Here is a 21,852-nt window from a genome sequence, read left to right as displayed (position 1 = left end):
CTTGTTTGATAAATTCCACAAACTCCTTTTCAGTGGCTCTTTGGGCTCCAATGAATTTACCATTATCGCTCATCAGTTTTGATGGGAAGCCGCGTCGTCCGACGAAGCTAGCTAATGCCGCGAGAAAAGCCTCCTTTGTCAGATTCGTACACAGCTCGAGGTGCACTGCTTTTGTCGTAAAACAGACAAAGACAGCCACATAGCCTTTCATTAGAGTGGGAACCTTAGCATGGACGCCTTTATCTGAAAAGGCCCAGCAAAGTCGACACCTGTAACGGTGAAAGGCAGAGCGAAGTTGTAGCGTTCCGGTGGAAGTACTGCCATAATCTGTCTTCGCAACTTCTGCTTGTGCAACATAGAATAAAACGATGAGTTTTTCTTGGCAGCACTATATGCTTATGTTGAGCTTTATTACAAAACTGAAAACTTAATTCTATGGCAAGCCACCATCAAGCTTAGCTCGAGCCCTATAATTGCCTAGTCATCAGAATTAGGTTTGCGCGTGTTTCGCTCACCTACCTAATGATTGGGAGAACGGATGCGCGTGTAGCGCATTCCATTGATCTAAGGTTGCAATAGGAGTCTCAACTGTAAGTTGACTCCTAATTGTGCAGACATTGTTGTCAGCGAATTTATATGAATTTATATTGTGTTAACTCCTCACTCCGAAATTCCAATCGTCCCCGATTGGCTTTAAAAGTATGGTATGTCGTTAAGACTTTTATGTTTTGCTACTTTTCTTGTCGGCATATGAATCGCTCCGCGTTTTGAATAGTGATTTCGGCAATTTTCCGTGACCGAATTTTAAGAGTTATAATTGTGATTATAACAACGACCAAAATACCGAAATGAGTTAGCATACTAGACTTGACTAGTAAATTTAGAGAGCTAATTTTTTTTATATTTTTAATATTATACTCTCTCATAAACTTTAGAGATAGTACTTCTTCGTACTCGGATCGAGAATTTGAACTATGAATTAATGCTGGCAATCGTCTCAGGCTGTGAGCTTCGATGGCAGTAAAATTTAAGTTGTTAATTTTTATTGTTTCATTAAAAAAATTTACAATAAATGATCCATTTAAATGTCTCGTTACATTATTACTTATAGTTAAATTTCCTTGAAAATTATTTAGTAAAATTAATCCTGCTTTTAGTTCTTCAATGTTTCTTACATGTTAAGTATTTGTAATAATACAATCATAAGGTTTGTTTTCTATCAAATTTTTAATACAATTTTTGTTTTTTAAATCTTCAATTTGGTCTTGTTTGCATATTTTTACATTATTTATTTGTTTACAATCATTTTCTATTCCATAGTAATTTTCATTACATTTCAAAACGTTTTCAAATTTTAATTTCAAAATTGTTCCTTTTGCTTATTTGTTTTATTAAAATGCAATTACAAATTTCATTCCTTGTTTTTGGTACTTTTATTACATAAATTAGTAAATTTTGTTTCATAGCTATTTGAATATTTGCAAAGTTTAATGATTCTTCTAAAGAATCAAACGGAATGTTTTCTTCAATAAATATGTCATTTATCTTGTGAGCCTCTTCATTCGATATTATGAAACTGTTTACTATGTTTGCTTTGGTAAAATGTATTGCTCTGTTAATGTTTGCAATTTCTTCTTTTAATTCATTGCTATTTTGTAGTGTTTTTAATATGCTGTTGCTTACATAGGTAATATTTTTAATTCTTTCAAAAAAGTTTATATTAATTACTAGCTGTTGATTATTGTTTTCTATGCTATCTTCAAATTTACTATTGATCGCTACAAGGTCATCATGGTTGGGATTTCCCGCAATCCATTTCCATGCTGATCCTATAAAATTTAATGACCTCTTTACTTTATATTTTGGTGTTATATTGTTGATAGTAATATTAATTATTTTAATTTCTTCTGCAATGAATGGGTGCAAGGGATGGGACGGTGGGATATTTTTTGTGAAGTGGGTTTTTATGTCCTCTAGGATTATGGAGTATTCGGTAAGGTTGATGAAGTGAAGGATCCTGTAAGTTCCAGACTGCACTTTCCCGATGCCATTTTCGATTATAACAATTTCGGATCGAGAGTAATCGAGTACTTCAACCGAAGCGTAGCAAAGGATGTGAAGGGTTATGGAAATTAGTGATCTAAAAGGAGATATGATTATATTAGTTTCTTATACGATCTTTGTGGACCTGATTCTGTTTTTACAGTGGAATGTCTGTTTTCCTTAACTATTTTCTCTTTGTACCTTTTTGAAAGTTTTGTTCCTAATCTTTTATTCTGTTTAACAAAAATTTTGTCTCCTGTTCTATAGTCAATAGTTTCCTTTCTATATTTGTTATGATATTGCAGGTCCTTTTCCTGTTTCTCTTTTAATTTTTCTGGAACCTTCTTCATAGTTTCTTCTCTATTAGTGGCATTTGAGGTAGGTGTACCGAAGAATATGTCAACGGTTTTTTTTTTCTGTAACAGAATGAACATAATGGTTATATTCCATTCCATTAATTCGTCGAAATTTTTATCAGAGTGTTCCTGTTTTAAGCATCTCATAATTTCTGATATTGTTGAATGAAACCGTTCTATTTGTCCATTTACCTCGCTTTTATAGGGTGGTGCAGTGAATATTTTTATATTGAATTCGTTTTCTAACATGAATTTTATTGGTTGAGAATTAAATGTCTTTTCGTTATCGAAAACTATATCCTTTGGAATTCCAAAATAAAATATTATTTCTCTTAAGGAGTTTTTTATACTGTCTATACTTTTCCCATCTATTTTCTTTATAATGGCTAATTTGGAAAACTTGTCAATAGAAGTCAGTACTTTATGTTTGTCTGTTGAGAAAATGTCTATGTGAATAGTATGACCTGGATATTCTGGTAAGGGAGTAACTCCTAATTTTGCATTGTTTGGGTGGCGATCATATTTATTTTCTTTACAAACTTTGTATAATTTTGCGATTTTTTTATTTTTTTCGACATAGGGGGGAAATAATATTTTTCCAAAATCTGTAGCTTATTTTCTTTTTCGTTTCTGTGAGCACGATTATGTTCCTCGATTATTATTTTATCTTGGGCCTCGTAATATCTTCAACTACTATTTGTGTGAAACGAATTTTGTAATTTGCGAAATGTACAGGGTAGATTGATTGGATTTTTAGCATAATGGGCTCTGTGGTTTTTATACCATTGATTACCGATGGATTAAGATATTTCTTTAAAAGCGATTTTAGCGATTCTTCATTGTAGGTTGTTTCAGTTATTAAGTGCCTATGGTACATAGGGAAAACTATTTCGAATTTGTATGAATTTTTGGAATCTTCTGATATGAAAATTTGGTTTTTGAAGACGTTAATGGGTATTTCTACTGAAGAAATTAAATTTTCGGAAGAGCTGTCACTACTGTGGACAGTCATTGAATTTAAGTTAGCGATTGGTGGTCGTGAGAGTTTATAAATGATTTCGTGGTTATATTCTTCCAATTGTGCCTTCCATCTTTTCATTTTTGCATTAGTATTTTTGTTGCTGAGAGCAAAGGTCAATGGTTGGTGATCAGTGTAAATCTTAACCTTTTTTGATCCGTATAGGAAGCATTTCAGGGACTGTAGAGCCCAAATTATTGCCAACATTTCTTTTTCATTGGCGGCAAAAGTTTCCTCTGCTCTGCTTAGAGTTCTTGACAGAAAGGATATTGGCCTACCGTCTTGGGAGAGTACGGCTCCTAGAGCGTAATTTGAAGCATCCGTGGTAAGCTCAAAAGCTTTTTCGAAATCTGGATAGTGAAGTGTAACATCGTCTGACGTCAAGCAATTTTTCAGGTCTTTAAAAGCTTCTACTTGTTGTGCTGATAGATTTAAAAGTGTCCTTTTAGACTGATTCTTGGAAACTCTTCCCAGCTCTCCTCTCAGTATTTCAGTCAGAGGTTTTGCAATTTGTGCGTACGCTTTTATAAATCTGCGATAATGTCCGATCATTCCTAAAAAGGAGCGTAAATCATGGACAGTTTTGGGCCGTGGAAAATTTATTATAGCTTCTATCTTTTTTTGTGTAGTGCGAATTCCATTTTGGCCAACTATTATACCGAGGAACTCGATATCCTTTTTGATAAATTCACATTTATCGAACTGTACCTTTAAATGCGCTTTTTCGAGAGTTTCAAATATAATTTTAAGACTTCTAAAATGATCTTCTTTACTTTTGCTAAAGATAATTATGTCATCGACATAAACGTAGCACCGAACGCCGATGTGTTTTCGTAGCACATCATCCAAAGTGCGTTGGAAAATGGCAGGGGCATTTCTTAAGCTGAATGGAAGTCGAGTAAATTCGAATTTCCCATTGGCAATGGAGAAGACGGTCTTCTCAATATCTGCCTCGTTAAGAGCAATCTGATGGAATCCACTCTTAAGGTCAATTGTAGAAAAATATTTATTTGATCCTAGATTAGTTAGAATAGTGGTAATATCTGGAATGGGATATTTATCTGCTATGGTATCCTCGTTCAATTTACGTCCATATGGAATTTTTTCAATCCTGAGGCGTCTTCTTTCTTTGGTACGACACATACTGGAGAATTGTAGGGAGTTTTCGATGGTCGAATAATGCCATCTTTAAGTAATACCTCAATTTGTTTGTCTATTTCTTTTTTTAAAGGCATTGGATGGGGGTAAGTTTTGGAATATATTGGCCTATCGGCTTTAGTCCTAATTTCGGCTTTAACGTTTGTGACATATGTTACTTTTTTATCTGGTTCAGCAAATAATGTTGGGCAAGAGTTAAAGAGTTGTTTTAATCTTTCGTTATCTTCGGGACTCAAATGATTTAGCCTTAATGTAGTGTGTGCAATAGAGTTAATTGCTAACTGGTGGATGGGGTATTCGTATTTATTGAGTAATGTAAAATAGTTCTCTTTACTAAAAATTACTGCGTTTAAACTTTTCATTGTATCGTTACCTATTATGGCGTCAAAGGTTCTTAACTTGGGCAAAATGTGAAATTTTAAATTACCTATTTCATCACCGAAAACACTGATATTAGCATGATGAGTAATTTTGACGGGTCCACCAACAGAATTTGCAATGAAGGGTTTGTTCGGAATGGGGTTCCTAATATAAGTTGGACTAATATAGTTTTTGTTCGATCCGGTATCTAATAAAAATTTTAGTTCATTGCCATTTTTCATTTTGAAACGATAGTATGGCAATGAGGAATTTAGTCTAAAAAAATTGATATTGTCACTAGGGGTTGCTTCGATCTCTTCTTGTTCTTCGTTGTATTCGGGTTGATAGTCCTGCGAAGACTCGTAGTACCCTTCAGGATATTCTAATATTACATTATCGTATTCTATTGGGTCAGTTTCTGTAACTTCAGTATTGTAGATCTGCATTTATTTAGGAGCCTGTATTATCTGTGATGGTGGTCTCTTACTAGCTTGATTTTTATTAGCCTGCGCTAGTTCATTACTAAATGCTTGTGGTTTGTTACTGAATGTTTGCTGCCTATTATAAACTGTTTGATTTTGTTGATACTGAGGCCTATTCTGATAATTTATTTGCTTCGTTTGAAGAGAGCGATCAACTTCCATTGGTGTAGGAGGTTTTGGAGGAAGAGGTGGTCTAAAGTTTGGTTGCACTGTGACGTAGTGTCGGTTTTGTCCGTACTGTTGATACGAATTTGGTCTAAGGGATTGGTTGTGAACATTTGTAAGTTCTGGGTAAAAGGGTCTTACTTGGGGTTTGAATGAGTATGATCTTGGTTGATTGTGGCTAATAGGTTTGGTATTGGTCGGCAAGCGACTGATACTATTTGTATGGTACGTCCTGTAATTCATGTTGCCTAATTTGAGACACATGTTGAGAGCCTGTGGTAAACTGGTTGGTTCCTTTACACTTAACAGACTGGGTAAGACACCGTTCAGACCTCTTATAAATGTGTCAAGTGCCTTTTCTCTATTTGTCGTTGTCATGGCATACAAAGCTTCTTCACCTAACTCCAGGCAATCGATTTTGTCTAAGATAAGTGAGAGATATTGATAAACTTGTTGATAAAATTCTTCAACAGTGCTACCCCGTTGTGTAAGTGTTGTCATTTGATATTCCAACGTGCTAACGTCTCTCTTGTCTGCATAATGTAGCACCAGACATTTTTTTATCTTACCCCAATTTAATGGGGTGCGGTAAGACTCAAGGGTCGTGTCAGCTTCGCCAACAATCTTGTGTCTTATTTTATGCAGGATAGCAAAATATTTTGGGGTGTTCTTATTCTGTCCGTACATTAATAATATTCTATCTACCGATTTCCGCCATGAACTGAATTCTACGTTTTTACCCGAAAATTCTCTTAACCATTTTACCACATCCGGAACTCTTTCGGATGCGTCCACGTTAATGCTAAAATCTACAGGATGTTTAACTTCTTCTTCGGTTTGTGGGTGTAGTATGGTCGAAACTGTTTCCGATATTAACGAAACGAGTTCTCTTTTTTGATTAGGAGTGAAAGTGGAAGGGATGTTAGGAGGGGAAACGTTAGTGCTGGATGAGTGCGGATTTAATCTCGACAATGTCGATGCTATTTGTTCTTCCTGACTCATTTTGATTCACTACCATTTCACGTTTGAAAGATGAAAAATATGAACCTTTCCTTTATAATTTATTAATATTACTTCTGGTATATAAAAATTTTATTTTTAATAATTTTTTTCTATATTATCTATTTAGTAACAAATATTTTATTTAGACTAACTTACAGTAATCCTAGCCACTGCATTATGTCCTTAGATGGTTGATTGCTGGTTAATAGTAAGCTGATGAATGTTGTTGCACCTTTTTTTTCTCTTTTGCACGTAGCTTTATTTGTTGATTTCGTTATTTGATGATTTTTGCCTTTTCAGTTCGTTTAATTTTGGTATTCTTTAAAAATTTTTAAAAATTTTATTTTATTTTTTCTTTAAAAATGTAAAAAAAGTTTTTTTTTCTATTCTTGTTGATTATGTTAATCTTCTGTTTGGCGGGTCCGTACGGACCGTCCTTTTCGTGAACACGTGTTGTGTTCTTACTACGGGGCCAAACCAGAATTTTTTTTTTTTGAAGCCGCTAATATAAATCAGTGAACGATTTTTAACTTTCGCGGTCCCTGCTCGGGCGCCACATAAAACAAAACGATGAGTTTTTCTTGGCAGCACTATGTGCTTATGTGGAGCTTTATTACAAAACTGAAAACTTAATTCTATTGCAAGCCACCATCAAGCTTAGCTCGAGCCCCTTTATTACAAAACTGAAAACTTAATTCTATTGCAAGCCACCATCAAGCTTAGCTCGAGCCCTATAATTGCCTAGTCATCACAATTAGGTTTGCGCGTGTTTCGCTCACCTACCTAATGATTGGGAGAACGGATGCGCGTGTAGCGCATTCCATTGAGCTAAGGTTGCAATAGGAGTCTCAACTGTAAGTTGACTCCTAATTGTGCAGACATTGATGTCAGCGAATTTATATGAATTTATATTGTGTTAACTTGCATAGTGCAGATCTTGCACATGAAAATGCATTTCTTTATTTGGGGCTTAAGACGGGGAATATAGAACTCTTGACGGACTATATGCTGCATTAGGCGATGTTCAGCGTGAAGCATGAGTAAGTTTATATAATTGAGGAGTAATGTGGCAAGTTGGGATTTTTCTGCTATAATTAGAGGGTGGCGTTCGTTGTACGTCAGGCTTGAGTGAGCAAGCCTACCATTCGCATGAAGCAAACCTTTCGTGTCCAAGAATGGGTTAAGAACCAAGATGGAACTCCTTTTATCAATGGGTTTCGATTCTCTTAATAGTGAGATATTATGGCTGAAGTAGCGCATTTGAGTGGATGCGATTAGTGCGACCTTTGCCCTTTGGAATTCTAGGTGCGTCAATGTATCACATTGGGTAGATTCTGGGTGAATTCCCTTAATTTTATTTTTGAGTCGCTCTACGAACTTTAGCATGTAAGCGATAACTCGAAGGGCACGAGGGATCGATGAAAATCGCTCAAGGATGTCATTATCATCCAATGTTGCGTGAAAGCAGTCGATTTTTCGACTTTCTGGGGCAATTATATTGAGCATGGGCGATTTTGGCCAAGAATCGGGAGATTCTGTCAACCATCGGGGGCCATTCCACCAGAGGGTGGTGGTGGCAAGGTGCAGTGGCTTGCACTCTCTTGTACCTAAATCGGCAGGATTGTCAGCACTGGCTACGTGTCGCCAAGTGGCTGACCCCACTAGGTCAAGTATTTGTGACGTACGATTAGATATGTACGTTTTCCATGCATGGGGTGGTTTTTCCAACCAGGCTAGAACTATTTCAGAATCGGACCAGAGATGCAATCTGTATTTCTTCATGTTTAAGTGGGTCTGCACCATGGAAACCAATTTTGCGAGTAGAAGGGCGCCACAGAGCTCAAGTCGAGGTAGACTTAGCGTTTTTAGAGGAGCCACCTTAGCCTTAGCTACTAATAAGTGGCTTGTGGTCGCGTTATCGCTTTGTGTGCGTACATATATAGTGGCACAGTATGCCTTCTCAGAGGCGTCACAGAAGCCGTGTAATTCGACTTTGTGTTTGGGGGAGTAGTTTATCCACCGTGGGATTTGCATCTGTGAGATATCGTTTAGATTGCTCGCGAACTGTGACCACTTTTCTAAACGAAGTGGTTTTACTTGTTCGTCCCAATCGGTCCCATCTAGCCATAATTCTTGTATCAGGATTTTGGCTTGTATCATAATTGGCGAAAGCCATCCTGCGAGGTCGAAAAGTTTTGCCACAGAGGATAGAATTTGGCGTTTTGTAATGGCGGATAATGCAGATATTGACTCGGTAGTGTATGAAAACTGGTCAGATATCGCGTTCAATTGAATCCTCAGAGTCTTTGTTGTACTTTCCTTTTCGAATTTAAGGAAATTAGTATCCAACAAGTTTTCTTTCGGTATATGTTTTACTATATCGGAATGATTAGCAGTAATCTTTTTCAGTGGAAACCCTGCGGTTTTGAGGGCTCTTATAACTTGTGATAAGGATTCGTATGCTTGTGGAAGACTGTGACTTCCAGACAAAATGTCGTCAACATACCTCATACAAATAATTATATCCATATATGTGCATTTTTGATTTTGTTTATATTTTTTGTTCACTGTTCACTGTTCAATTTTGGTGAATGTAGAATAAACGGCTGATATGTTGCTGTTAATATGCAACGAAAATTGTTTCATTCTGCTCTCTTTCGTTGTACCGTTACATTAAGAATGTGCTTGTGCATTGGGTATTGCGTAGTAAATATTTATAAGTGCAAAATCAGTCTAGCTGATCTTTCTTGCTGATATTGTCGCGGATAAATCTTTTTGTGTGAAAATTTGATTGCAAAACTATTGTAGGTGTATTAACTTGATGAATTATTTGAAATTTTAATACATTTATTTAACTTTAAGCCTAAAATGCCTCGTGGTACTAGTTTGTCAGCCAAGGAACAAGGAATAACTATAGGAATGCATGAAAGCGGTTCCAAAATATACGATATTGCATCCAGACTAAAGCGGCATCGAAACTGTATATCAAGATTTGTTAAAAACCCCACCAATTATGGTACAGTGCGACGCAGCGGACGGAAAACCAACATTGATGATCGGTGCAAACGGATGATTCGACTGCTAGCAGTAGCGGATTCGATGAGTAGCGTTCAAATACGGACCAAGTTAAGACTGCAAAAACCAAGGAATAGAATTGTTCAAATTATTCATGAAAATAAGTTTATCAAACGCACCTCCATAGTACCTAAACCAAAGCTCTTGCAAAAGCATATTATAGCACGTTTGCAGTTTGCAAATAAATACCAATTCTGGGCCGAATAGTAGCAGAATATAGTGTTTAGTGACGAGAAAAAATTCAATATGGACGGCCCTATACACCTATATGCTATACTCGTATATCCACTCAAATGAATGCTAGTATGTATGTAAATCTTTTGGACAGTGAGTTGATAGAATTTGCGAGCAATATTTGTGGTGATAACTGGGCATATCAGCAGGATAACGCTTCAATCCACACGGCACAGGTTACGAAGCGCTTCTTTAATGACAGGCAAATTCCCGTATTACAATGGCCAGCAATAAGTCCGGATCTAAGTAAATCCGATCGAAAATATCTGGGGGATCCTGTCTGCACGTGTTTTCCAAAACGGAAGGCAGTTTGAGACATTACGTCACCTTAAATTAGCCATAGAGCAAGAATGGGCCAATATTGACATAACTATTCTACAGTCATTAGTTAATTCTATGCCAAAGCGGCTTAATTTAGTTTTAAAAATAAGGGCAAAACTATTGACTATTAAAGTAGAGATGTCTTTTAGTTGAACTCAAATGAATAAGATTTACAGGCATAGAAAAATGCACATATAAATATTTACTATAAGCAAAAACTTCAGAGCTCTTTACGCGCTGTTTGCGAGAAGGTGTCTTCCCAAAAATATGGAAGAAGCAGCGATTAGTACTTTTGCAGAAACCTAATAAACCGGCTGGAGAACCAAGCTCGTACCGTCCGCTCTGCATGCTGGACACGCTTGGAAAAATCTTAGAGAGAATTATATGCGTACGACTTGAGAAGCATCTGGAGCAAGAATATCCAGGACTCGCCGAAAACCAATTTGGTTTCCGTAAGCACAGGTCAACCATCGATGCGATCACAAAAGTGACAAATGTGGCAAGCAAGGCCATCGAAGGAACGAGGTGGATGTATGGTACAAAAGAATACTGTGCAGTCGTAACGTTTGATGTAAAAAATGCGTTCAACTCTGCGTATTGGCCATATATAATGAGCGCCCTCGAATCCAAAAGAACACCAAAGTATTTGTTGAAAATTATCTCCAAATACCTTTCGAATAGGTTGTTACTCTATGATACCGATGATGGACCAAAAAAGTACAGGGTGACGGGAGGGGTATCACAAGGCTCAGTTCTGGGTCCACTACTGTGGAACATTTTATACGACGGAGTGCTTCGACTTCCATTAAAAAGAGGGGTCCAGATTATCGGGTACGCCGATGACATTGCGGTAACGGTGGTAGGAAAAGAAATTAACCAGGTAGAAAGCTTATGCGAGGACACCGCTTTAAAAATAAAGAGCTGGCTCACGGCGAAAAAGCTCCAACTAGCAGCCCAAAAAACGGAAGCAGTGCTAATTACCAGTAGAAAAAAAGTGGAAAACGCTACTTTTAATATTGATGGCTATAGTATAACGACTCAGCAGTCATTAAAATACCTAGGCGTTGTAATAGACACGCGACTTAACTATTACACGCATATTGACAAAGCATGTGCAAAAGCGACGCGCATAACGGTGGTCCTGTCGAGGATGATGGCCAATATTGGAGGACCAAGCCAGGGCAGACGAGAACTCTTGGCTAAGGTGAGTCAGTCGGTGCTAATGTACGCGGCGCCCATATGGGGACAAGCAATGCATAATAAGACATACGTGAAGAAAGCAAGATCTCTGACTCGACTCAATGCAATAAGAGTTATTTGTGGATTCCGCACGGTGTCGCACGAGGCGGCTGGAGTTATAGCGGGCATCATACCACCGGACATAATGGCACTAGAGATCAAAAGGATCCACGAGAAATCAAGAAGCGTTGGGAGGCGTCTTACAACAGCAGAACGAAATAAAGAAAGGGAGGAAAGTTTATGTGAGTGGCAGAGGCGCTGGGACATGGCAGAAAATGGAAGGTGGACATATACGCTAATCAGAAAGGTGAAAACATGGGTTGAGAGGAAGAACGGCGATTCTGATTACTACCTGACGCAATTCCTGACCGGACACGGATGCTTCCGAGAGTACCTCTATAAATACGGGCACGATAGCGGGACGGAATGTTCATTCTGCGGAAATGACAGCGAAAACGCGCAGCATATTTTCTTTTACTGTCCGAAATTTGAAGCAGAAAGAAACGACTTGGAAGCTATTATCAACGAACGTATCACTCCAGAGAATATCGTGCACCACATGATAAAAAGCAAAACCGTGTGGAATAGAGTGAAGAATTGGTCCGCAATTGCCCTACAGGAACTGAGAAACAAAGAAAGGCAACGAAGTAGCGAGAGCAGAAGAAATAGGGAAGAGTAGTCCAGAAAGGAGCCCCTGAAGAGCCAAATTTTGGCTGACCCTGGTCCTGCGAAGAAATGCTTAACGGTAGTACCGTAGGACTAGTGAACTGCAGTCGGAGTTAGGGTTTAGTACGTAGGTGTACTGTTACGCAAGTTCAGCATGGTAAGATCAACCATACTGTGCGTGGTCCCGAAAGAGGTGTACCCTTAGCGTACAGTATAAATCGTGCATGCCGTCTACTGACGGTATCTATGAAAGATTCCCCCTTCGAAACAAAAAAAAAAAAAAAAAAAAAAAAACTTACATTTTGTTTTTTAGTTTAAAAAAATACTTGAAATTTGTTATTTTTTGTTTTTTTATATCTTATCTATATAAATAAAAATGAATCGCCAAAATGTACGCTCATAACTTTCATACGACTGAACCAAATTTGATGATTCTTTTTTTTTAATGTTCGTTGAGGTTCAGGAATGGTTTCTGCGGAGAAAACAATGCGAAAAATTGCCGGAAAACCCCTGAAAACTGCCCTTTTCTTTTTCTCATACAAACGAATGAATGTTTGTTCGTTAGTAACGCCAAGAGAACGGCTGAACCAATATTGATGAAATTTTAAGAGGTTGTTCGTCGTGGATCGGGAAAGGTTTAGAAATAAAGAACCTGTATGTCTTTCATGAGGAAAAGTCGGAAAATGGAACAATTTCAAAAAGTTAATTTTTTCCATACAAATGTTTTTATTCAATTTTTTGTTTTGTTTTTCAATTATTTAAATCTTTCAAATTTGGCGTTTGCTTCAAAAATTTTTGAAAATTATTCCGTGAAAATGTTATGTGCTTCTCACACAAAGTGATCAATTACAGCTTGAAGTTTGTCACGATGTCATGAAGAGGTCGCGCTTATATCGTTCTTTTTGGCATCAACATACATTAGCAGCCCAAGCCACATGAACGAGTACTCCCAGGATGCGATGATATACGTGCGGTATTATGGGTCGCGATCAATCAGAAAGCGATCGTCACGATGTCATAGCAAGACTTTTCAACAGCTTCGATGGACGTTATCTTGAAGCAACGCATATATGGTGCTGTTAGATGCTAGATGTACTCTGTTGAGTGCCAAAAGAGAGGCTTGCCGCACGCACACATTTGGATGGTGGAAGGTGGTTACACCAGATCAAATTGATGACATCATTCAATAATGCGGCAATTCCTGATGCATTGAAAGATCCAGTATTATACGAAGTGATGAAAACCAATAAGGTTAATGAACCTTGTGGACACCACAACCCCACTTCGGTTTGAATGTCTGTCAATAAATGCACGAAACAGTATCCACGTACTTTTCTTTCGGAAACACAAACTAGAAATGATGGATATCCACTCTATCGGCGTTGCTCACCAGACGACAATGGCAGAACATTTACATAGCATTCAATTTAGAGGCGTGAGTATCGAAGTTGACAACACATGGATCGTACCATATTCGCCACTGTTGTCTAATTCACATTCAAAATTCATATCAATGTTGAGTATTGCAGTTTGGTGTAATCGATAAAATACGTTTGTAAGTACGTCACCAAAGGAAGCAACATGGCGATTATTGGTCTTGAACGATACGGTCGATACGTGAACTGCAATAAAGCGATTTGTGGGATATTTAGTTTTGCAATTCATGAACGTTTTCCGACTGTTGTGCGTCTCGCAGTTAATTTGGAGAATGGCCAAAGAGTGCATTTCATCCCAGAGAATACAGTATAGCCAGTGGAAACATCGCCAGCAACAAAATTAACATTGATGAGTTTTTTCTTAACTTTCGTCAGTGATGTGTTTGTGAGAACATTGCTCTATTCGAAAATACCTTGATATTGTACATGGAATGCATCGTCGAAGAAATAATTACGCCGAAAGCAAGGCCAACCAGTAGATGACATCCAGGTGTCTTATCAACTAATGCATTAGGACGAATTTACACAATCCACCCGAAAAACGACGATTGTTTCTACCTTCGGTTGCTATTGATTAATGTACGCGGTTCACCTTTTTTGAGTCATTGCATACTGTGAATGGTATATGGGAATATGTGCAAGTTTTGGAGAAGTAAGCAAGCAATTACAAATGCTGGAACACGCTAATCACTGGAATGAAAATGAAGTTCGCATACTTTTCGATATAAACCTCGACATTGTCAAAGAGATTTTACATCGTCTTCGCTAAAAATTCGAAATGGTTCAATTTCGGTTGATACTTCCGGTGGTTCGATATCAATTCCATCTTCCCTTTATCAATTCACGAAAGATGAACTCATCACAAATGTTCGGACATTGGCCAAATTATCATAACTACGATTCCTTAAGTGCACACACAATGTTAGCTGCCAAAAATACCGATGTTGTTGACTTCAACTGGAAGATTCAAAGTCAAGTTCCGGGAGACTTGCGCTCATACAAATCGATCGATCGTCTTGACTATGAAGAAGACGCCGTGAATTATCCAGTGGTATTCCTAAATTCTTAGGACAGGCTTGGTATGCCACCGCATCATTTGCGTCTCAAAGTAGGATTTGTCGTTATTATGTTTCCCAATCTTCATGCGCCGAAACTGTGTAATGGAACCCGACTGATTGTGACGCACCTATCGAGTACAAAGGGATAGAATGCTTGATCCTACGAATTCCTTTGAGTTCTAACGATTTGCCATTTCAGTTCAAACGTATTCCATTTCCAGTGAAAATTGAATTTGAGATGACAGTCAACAGGACCTAAAGATAGTCGCATAGTGTGAGGCATAATTTTGGAAATGCTATGTTTTTCACATGGCCGTAGCGTGCTCACGAGTTGGAAAACCATCTTTTCTGTACACCGGAACAGAAACCGAAAAATGTTGTTTATAAAGCTGCGTTACATTGAAAAAAAATGAAATGATAAATTTAACTTTCTTTTCATTTCAAACTACATAATTTCACGCAGGACAACGGCTGCGGGGTCAGCTAGTGTAATAATAAAAATAAACCTGCATACCCAGAAATATTTTGCAATTTTGTAATCTTTTCTTTTTTTGCAAAAAGTTGATGCACATGATATTTGTATGAGGTACGTTTGCGTTTTTAACACCTAGGTTGGCAGAGGAAATTCTGACTTGGTGTTCTCTGCCAATTCGTGCAGTGTTCGAATGGCTAAGTATCAAGCACAGTTGACGCCAAAGGTAACTGTTTTTAACTTAAAGTCGCGTAGTGGACTAGTAGGGGATTTTCTGAAAATAATTCTTTGAAAATCTTGATCGTCTTTATGTACGACTATTTTTCTATACATTTTCTCGACGTCCCCTTTGAAGACGTATTTGAAGATACGCCAATTTAAGATAATCAGCATTAGGTCTGGCTGAAGCGTGGGTCCCGTAAATAAAATGTCATTTAGGGAATTTCCTGAACTAGTGGATTTTGACGCATTGAAGACAACTCTTACCTTTGTGGTTTTTTTTGTCTGGCTTTACTACTGCATGATGTGGCAAATAAAACGAGTAGTATTTACTTTGTATGATTTTTTCGCCAGCGCTGACTTCCTCCATATGGTCTAAATGGAGGTATTCTTCTACGACCCTATCATATTCTGGTTTCAGCTCGCCTTTTTATACTCTCGCAACAAAGTTGCTAAAGAGAGTATTATAGTTTTGTTCACATAACGGTTGTTTGTAAGTCCTAAAACTAAAAGAGTCAGATATAGGGTTATATATACCAAAGTGATCAGGGTGACGAGTAGGGTTGAAATCCGGATGTCTGTCTGTCCGTCCGTCCGTCCGTCTGTCCGTCCGTCCGTCCGTGCAAGCTGTAACTTGAGTAAAAATTGAGATATCATGATGAAATTTGGTACACGTATTTCTTGGCTCCATAAGAAGGTTAAGTTCGAAGATGGGCAAAATCGGCCCACCGCCACGCCCACAAAATGGCGGAAACCGAAATCTTATAAAGTGTCATAACTAAGCCATAAATAAAGATATTAAAGTGAAATTTGGCACAAAGGATCGCATTAGGGAGGGGCATATTCGGACGTAATTTTTTTGGAAAAGTGGGCGTGGCCCCGCCCCCTACTAAGTTTTTTGTACATATCTCGGAAACCACTATAGCTATGTCAACCGAACTCTACAGAGTCGTTTCCTTCAGGTATTTCCATATACAGTTCAAAAATGGAAGAAATCGGATAAAATCCACGCCCACCTCCCATACAAAGGTTATGTTGAAAATCACTAAAAGTGCGTTAACCGACTAACAAAAAACGTCAGAAACACAAAATTTTACGGAAGAAATGGCAAAAGGAAGCTGCACGCAGGCTTTTTTTAAAAATTGAAAATGGGCGTGTCGTCGCCCACTTATGGACCAAAAACCATATCTCAGGAAGTACTCGACCGATCTCAATGAAATTTAGTATTTAATATTTTCTTAACACCCTGATAATATGTACGAAATATGGGCGAAATCGGTTCACAACCACGCCTTCTTCCGATATAACGCTATTTTGAATTCCATCTGATTCCTTCTCTGTATAATACAATATATACATTATGAACCAAAATAAACAAATATGTAAATGACGGATAATGAAATCCCGATTATCACTTTATCATGCGAGAGTATAAAATGATCGGTGACACCCGAACTTAGTCCTTCCTTACTTGTTTAAGTAGGTTTTTTCCATACTTAAGAACTGTTGGATAGCAGAGGTGCGGGAATGACCTAAGGCGAGTGTGCGTGGAAATTCCGGCTTCAGTGGTAGTCGTACGACGTACCGGGCATCTTCTGATCGAGTAGTTGTGGTTTTATAAAAATCCTCACAATACCGATCTTCAGGGGTTGTGATTAATAACTCTCAAAATTTTTTGAATTCCGTATTGAGGTATTCGTTGGAGATTTCCTCAACTTGAGTTGTCATCGTGGCAACTGGTTCCGCAACTAGTCCATCCGAAAATGGTATTTTACGCCAGAAGTGTTTTTGTAATTTTCTCAATACCTTCGAGTATTATCTGTGGTATGAGATCGCTGCCTAATAGAAGATCTATTTGAGCGGGGGGTTACAGTTGGGGTCTGCTAACTTAAGGTGTGAAACCTTTTGCCAATGCTTGCTATTTATATGATAGCTTGGAAGCATGTTTGTTATTTGCGGTAAGAAATAGCTTCTGCTTGAATGCGCTTATCCGCTTGGGGGGAAATTAGGGTAATGGGGCAGATTTTATTGGAGTTTTGAACTATTTAATTTTGTAGGCAGTTGTAGCCTATATTGTGCTCTAGACGCAATAAATGATCGTTGCGATCCTTGGTCTAATAAGGCCCTGAGTTTAAACAGCTCTCCTCGGTGTTCGATGGAGACGACTGCTGTAGGTAGTAGTACTCTACTGTTGTTTTCGCTATGTAGCGTTTGGGTTGTTAACGCCTTTGAGGAGCTTGGTGCTTCTTGCAGTTTTCTGAATTTGTTGTTGCAACTAAACCTGTTGCTCTTTTTATGTTTGCGCTGTTTGGGGGTGAGCTGGAAAAATTGGTAATGTGTAACATCGAATGATGTCGTTTATGGCAGTAAACGCAATTAAATTTGCTTTCAAAATCTTTAAGCATGTGTGCATGTGATAAGCAGTTTGTGCAAAGTGTTTTTAACTTTACAAAATTATTTCGGTCAACTATATTTAGTTTCTGATAATGCGGCGGTGCATATATTTACCAGAATTGGGTCCCAATTGTCTGTGGGAACGTTTTGTGTGGCTAAAACCGACAAACAGTTGGAAACAGTGGATTGAAGTTTCATATATTCTTCACTTGTTTCCTTTTAAATTTTGGGCAAGTTCATCAATATCGTTATTTGCTTATCTACCAGTATTCTTTCGTTTTCGTACCTTGATCTCAAAGCTTCCCAAGCCATATGGAAATTGTCGTCATTTAATGCGAACTGTTTTACGATGACGCCTGCTTGACTTTTTGTTTTGTATCTGAAGTGATACAACTTTTGAGCATTTGATAATTTCGGATGGTTGATGTAAACAACTGTGAACATGTTCCGGAAGGACGGCCATTGTTCATAACCACCATGGAAAATTTCAGTGTCACAAGCGGCACCTTGAGATGGATACCCGAACTTGCCTCTTGATTTTGAATTTGTGGCAGCTCTACTCTCGGAGGTGGAATAGGTGCAACTGCTTTAATTAATTTTAGCTGATCTGCGATCATAATTTTTGTGTCTTCATACTGGTCTAAGAAGGTTTCAAATTTGGCGTAAGCAGAAGATTTAAAGTTTTCTGGTAGATCTGAATCGTCAGCATCTACTATTGCGTCATATGCAGCCTGGAGACGTGTCCAAAAATTTTCAATTGTTTGGCCTTTTATTTCTAGCGCCGATTCAGAATTTTCTTGAATCGGCGAGGAAGCAAATCGATTGCACTATTTTATTAGACAGTCACTCTCAGAAATGAATTTAGAGAATGATATGTCTTTCCGACTTTTTTGTTTTGTAGCACCTTGCTTCGAGCGTGTAGCTTCTGCAGGTGTACCTGGACTTTTTTCGTCAGAAATCATTTTTGGGACCTTTAGCAGCTGAGTTGTTTTAAGCTCTTTTGAGTCTGAGCTCATTTAGAAGATGAAATGAATAACCAAAATGTTTCAGTAACTTAAATAATCGAAGTATATGTGTAAAAGTATGTATAATATGTCGCAGAAAGACTCTTTGTAAGTAGAGCTGCAAAGGAAATCGATAAACCTGTAATTTTTTTTTGTTTTTAATATACTGAAATGATTTGCTGAATTCCAAGTTAGATTTCGTATATGTATGGTTGGACGAGAACTCTTTATGTAAATAAGAGTTTCGAATTAAATTAATAAACAAAAACGCTTTTAATCGCTGTATGCTTATGTATACCGAAAACTCTTTTAAGTTAAATAAGAGCTGTTTTCCGAGTATTCAATTTAATTTCGCTTTAATTTTCCAAATTATTTTTCATTGACCGCAAAAATTTTTGTATATATGTCCGTAAGTCTTATAGGGTGGTTTTTTTTTTGTTTTGTTTATTATGTGCAAATGAGCGCTCGTTTTAGAGATCACTGCACTTTGTACATATGCATGTATGTACATATGTAGTTATTACGCTTTGATTTATTTTACACAATCTTGTTTGTTTTTGATCAAAAACCAAGGGGTATTGTGGCATATATGCCAAAGTGGACTTTGAAGCACAATGCGTATTTACATATGTGACTATACACGACTTGACTTGTACAAATATTTAATAAATTTTCCGCCAGTATTAACTTTTGTTTTTTATTCTTTATTTGAGAGAAAATTTTTTTATGTTATTTGAATTGTACAGATTTAAATGGGGTATATTTTTCCCCAGTAAGGAGAACCCGCGAAAAGAAAATTAGAAGAATAATTTCCACAACTTCAATTGTTTGTGGATATGTATGAATGTACATATATAAGCAAAGGTATACATATATGTATATGTGTTATTCGTATACATATATTATGTTATACAATGTATAATATACATTAAGGAGCAAATTATACCCTTGTACAATATATGTATATACATAAGTAAGTGTGTACATATTGTTGATATAATATATGTACAAAATGTGGGATATATGCATGTATGATTTTTTTTGTTTATTTACACATATGAAAGTATATATGTATTTATATGTAGGCTTTAATATTTTTTTATTTCTTTTGTCCGCTTATATTTTGCCTTATGCTTATTTCGAGCAATCCTGCTTATACTTGACTAAGTATAAGAGGGTATTGCTGGAAATTAGAGAGCAGCTTTTGGTTTTGCGGATATCTATTTTTGTGTTTTCCAACAAAACGTTAAGCATTAATTGGCAATCTATAATTAATTACTGTAAAACCAAACTGTTTAGTTTCTAGCGGTATTTCGGTTTTTACCGGGAAATAAACCGAATACTAAATACAGTTTGGCAACAGATTTTTTTCTTAATGGATCTTTTATAAAAACCGCAAAAATGAATTTATTAAATATAAATGCATATGTTTAAATAGAAAAAGAAATATTGAAAGGAATCGATACGACTCACTTTATTTTCCTCCAGGGGTTTTTGGGGACAATGTTGCTAGTGCTAGTTCCGCACTTTTGCTTCGGCTCTTCTTCCTGATATTTGCTGTGGTGGTGCTGATTTGATGTGGTTGTTGTTATTTTTTTTTTTGGTTAGTTTGCGCCCGCTCTTTTCAGTTACATATGTATGTATGTATTTTTGTTGTGTTTCGCGCCCGCTATACATATATTAATTAGCTTTGTATTTATTTCGCGCCCGTTCTCTCTTTTTATAACGGGTGATTTTTTTGAGGTTAGGATTTTCATGCATTAGTATTTGACAGATCACGTGGGATTTCAGACATGGTGTCAAAGAGAAAGATGCTCAGTATGCTTTGACATTTCATCATGAATAGACTTACTAACGAGCAACGCTTGCAAATCATTGAATTTTATTACCAAAATCAGTGTTCGGTTCTTTTCTTTTTTATCGACAAATTTTGTTCAGCGATGAGGCTCATTTCTGGTTGAATGGCTACGTAAATAAGCAAAATTGCCGCATATGGGGTGAAGAGCAACCAGAAGCCGTTCAAGAACTGCCCATGCATCCCGAAAAATGCACTGTTTGGTGTGGTTTGTACGCTGGTGGAATCATTGGACCGTATTTTTTCAAAGATGCTGTTGGACGCAACGTTACGGTGAATGGCGATCGCTATCGTTCGATGCTAACAAACTTTTAGTTGCCAAAAATGGAAGAACTGAACTTGGTTGACATGTGGTTTCAACAAGATGGCGCTACATGCCACACAGCTCGCGATTCTATGGCCATTTTGAGGGAAAACTTCGGACAACAATTCATCTCAAGAAATGGACCCGTAAGTTGGCCACCAAGATCATGCGATTTAACGCCTTTAGACTATTTTTTGTGGGGCTACGTCAAGTCTAAAGTCTACAGAAATAAGCCAGCAACTATTCCAGCTTTGGAAGACAACATTTCCGAAGAAATTCGGGCTATTCCGGCCGAAATGCTCGAAAAAGTTGCCCAAAATTGGACTTTCCGAATGGACCACCTAAGACGCAGCCGCGGTCAACATTTAAATGAAATTATCTTCAAAAAGTAAATGTCATGAACCAATCTAACGTTTCAAATAAAGAACCGATGAGATTTTGCAAATTTTATGCGTTTTTTTTTAAAAAAAAGTTATCAAGCTCTTAAAAAATCACCCTTTAGTTGCTACTGTTTTACACCGTTTTCTTTTTTATTTAATATTTGCATTATCTCTGTTTTGTTGAATTTCACCTTTTTTTTTGTTTGTGATTAAGCTTAGCACTGCCTTATTTTATTGATTTTGTATGTGTGTACATATGTATTTTTATTTCACCACCTTTCAACACTTTTTTATGTTCCACATATATGTATAAACATATATATTTTTTGGTTATTTGACCGCACAATTTTCTTCTTTTTTTTAACAATCCATAGTGCCTGTCACTATGGCTCGAAGGACCATATGTTTATTCACTTGTTTGGCGTCCACGACACTTGCTGCGGTTGGGTGTCTCACACTTGTGTCCCCACCGTTCACTGCACCGATTTCGAGGATCTTCGATAGAGCACTTTAGGTTTATTCCGCTGAACTCCCTATTGACCTCAGTTAAGCACTTTGAATTTATTTAGTAAAAACCAGTTGTAATTGTTTTGTAAACCACTTTTGAACGT

General features: G+C 37.3%; 1 protein-coding gene across 19 annotated transcripts in view; it reads right to left on the bottom strand.

Annotated features, from left to right (window-relative positions):
* LOC115066185 (synaptic vesicle 2-related protein) overlaps positions 1–21,852 on the bottom strand; it is a 795,221-nt gene that overhangs the window by 652,373 nt on the left and 120,996 nt on the right. The gene's annotated exons all lie outside the window — the stretch shown is intronic.

Source organism: Bactrocera dorsalis, chromosome 3, assembly GCF_023373825.1.
Source record: "Bactrocera dorsalis isolate Fly_Bdor chromosome 3, ASM2337382v1, whole genome shotgun sequence".
Classification (NCBI taxonomy): Eukaryota; Metazoa; Arthropoda; class Insecta; order Diptera; family Tephritidae; genus Bactrocera; species Bactrocera dorsalis.
Note: the sequence above shows the minus strand (reverse complement) of the source record. Positions and strands in the feature narration are given on the sequence as shown.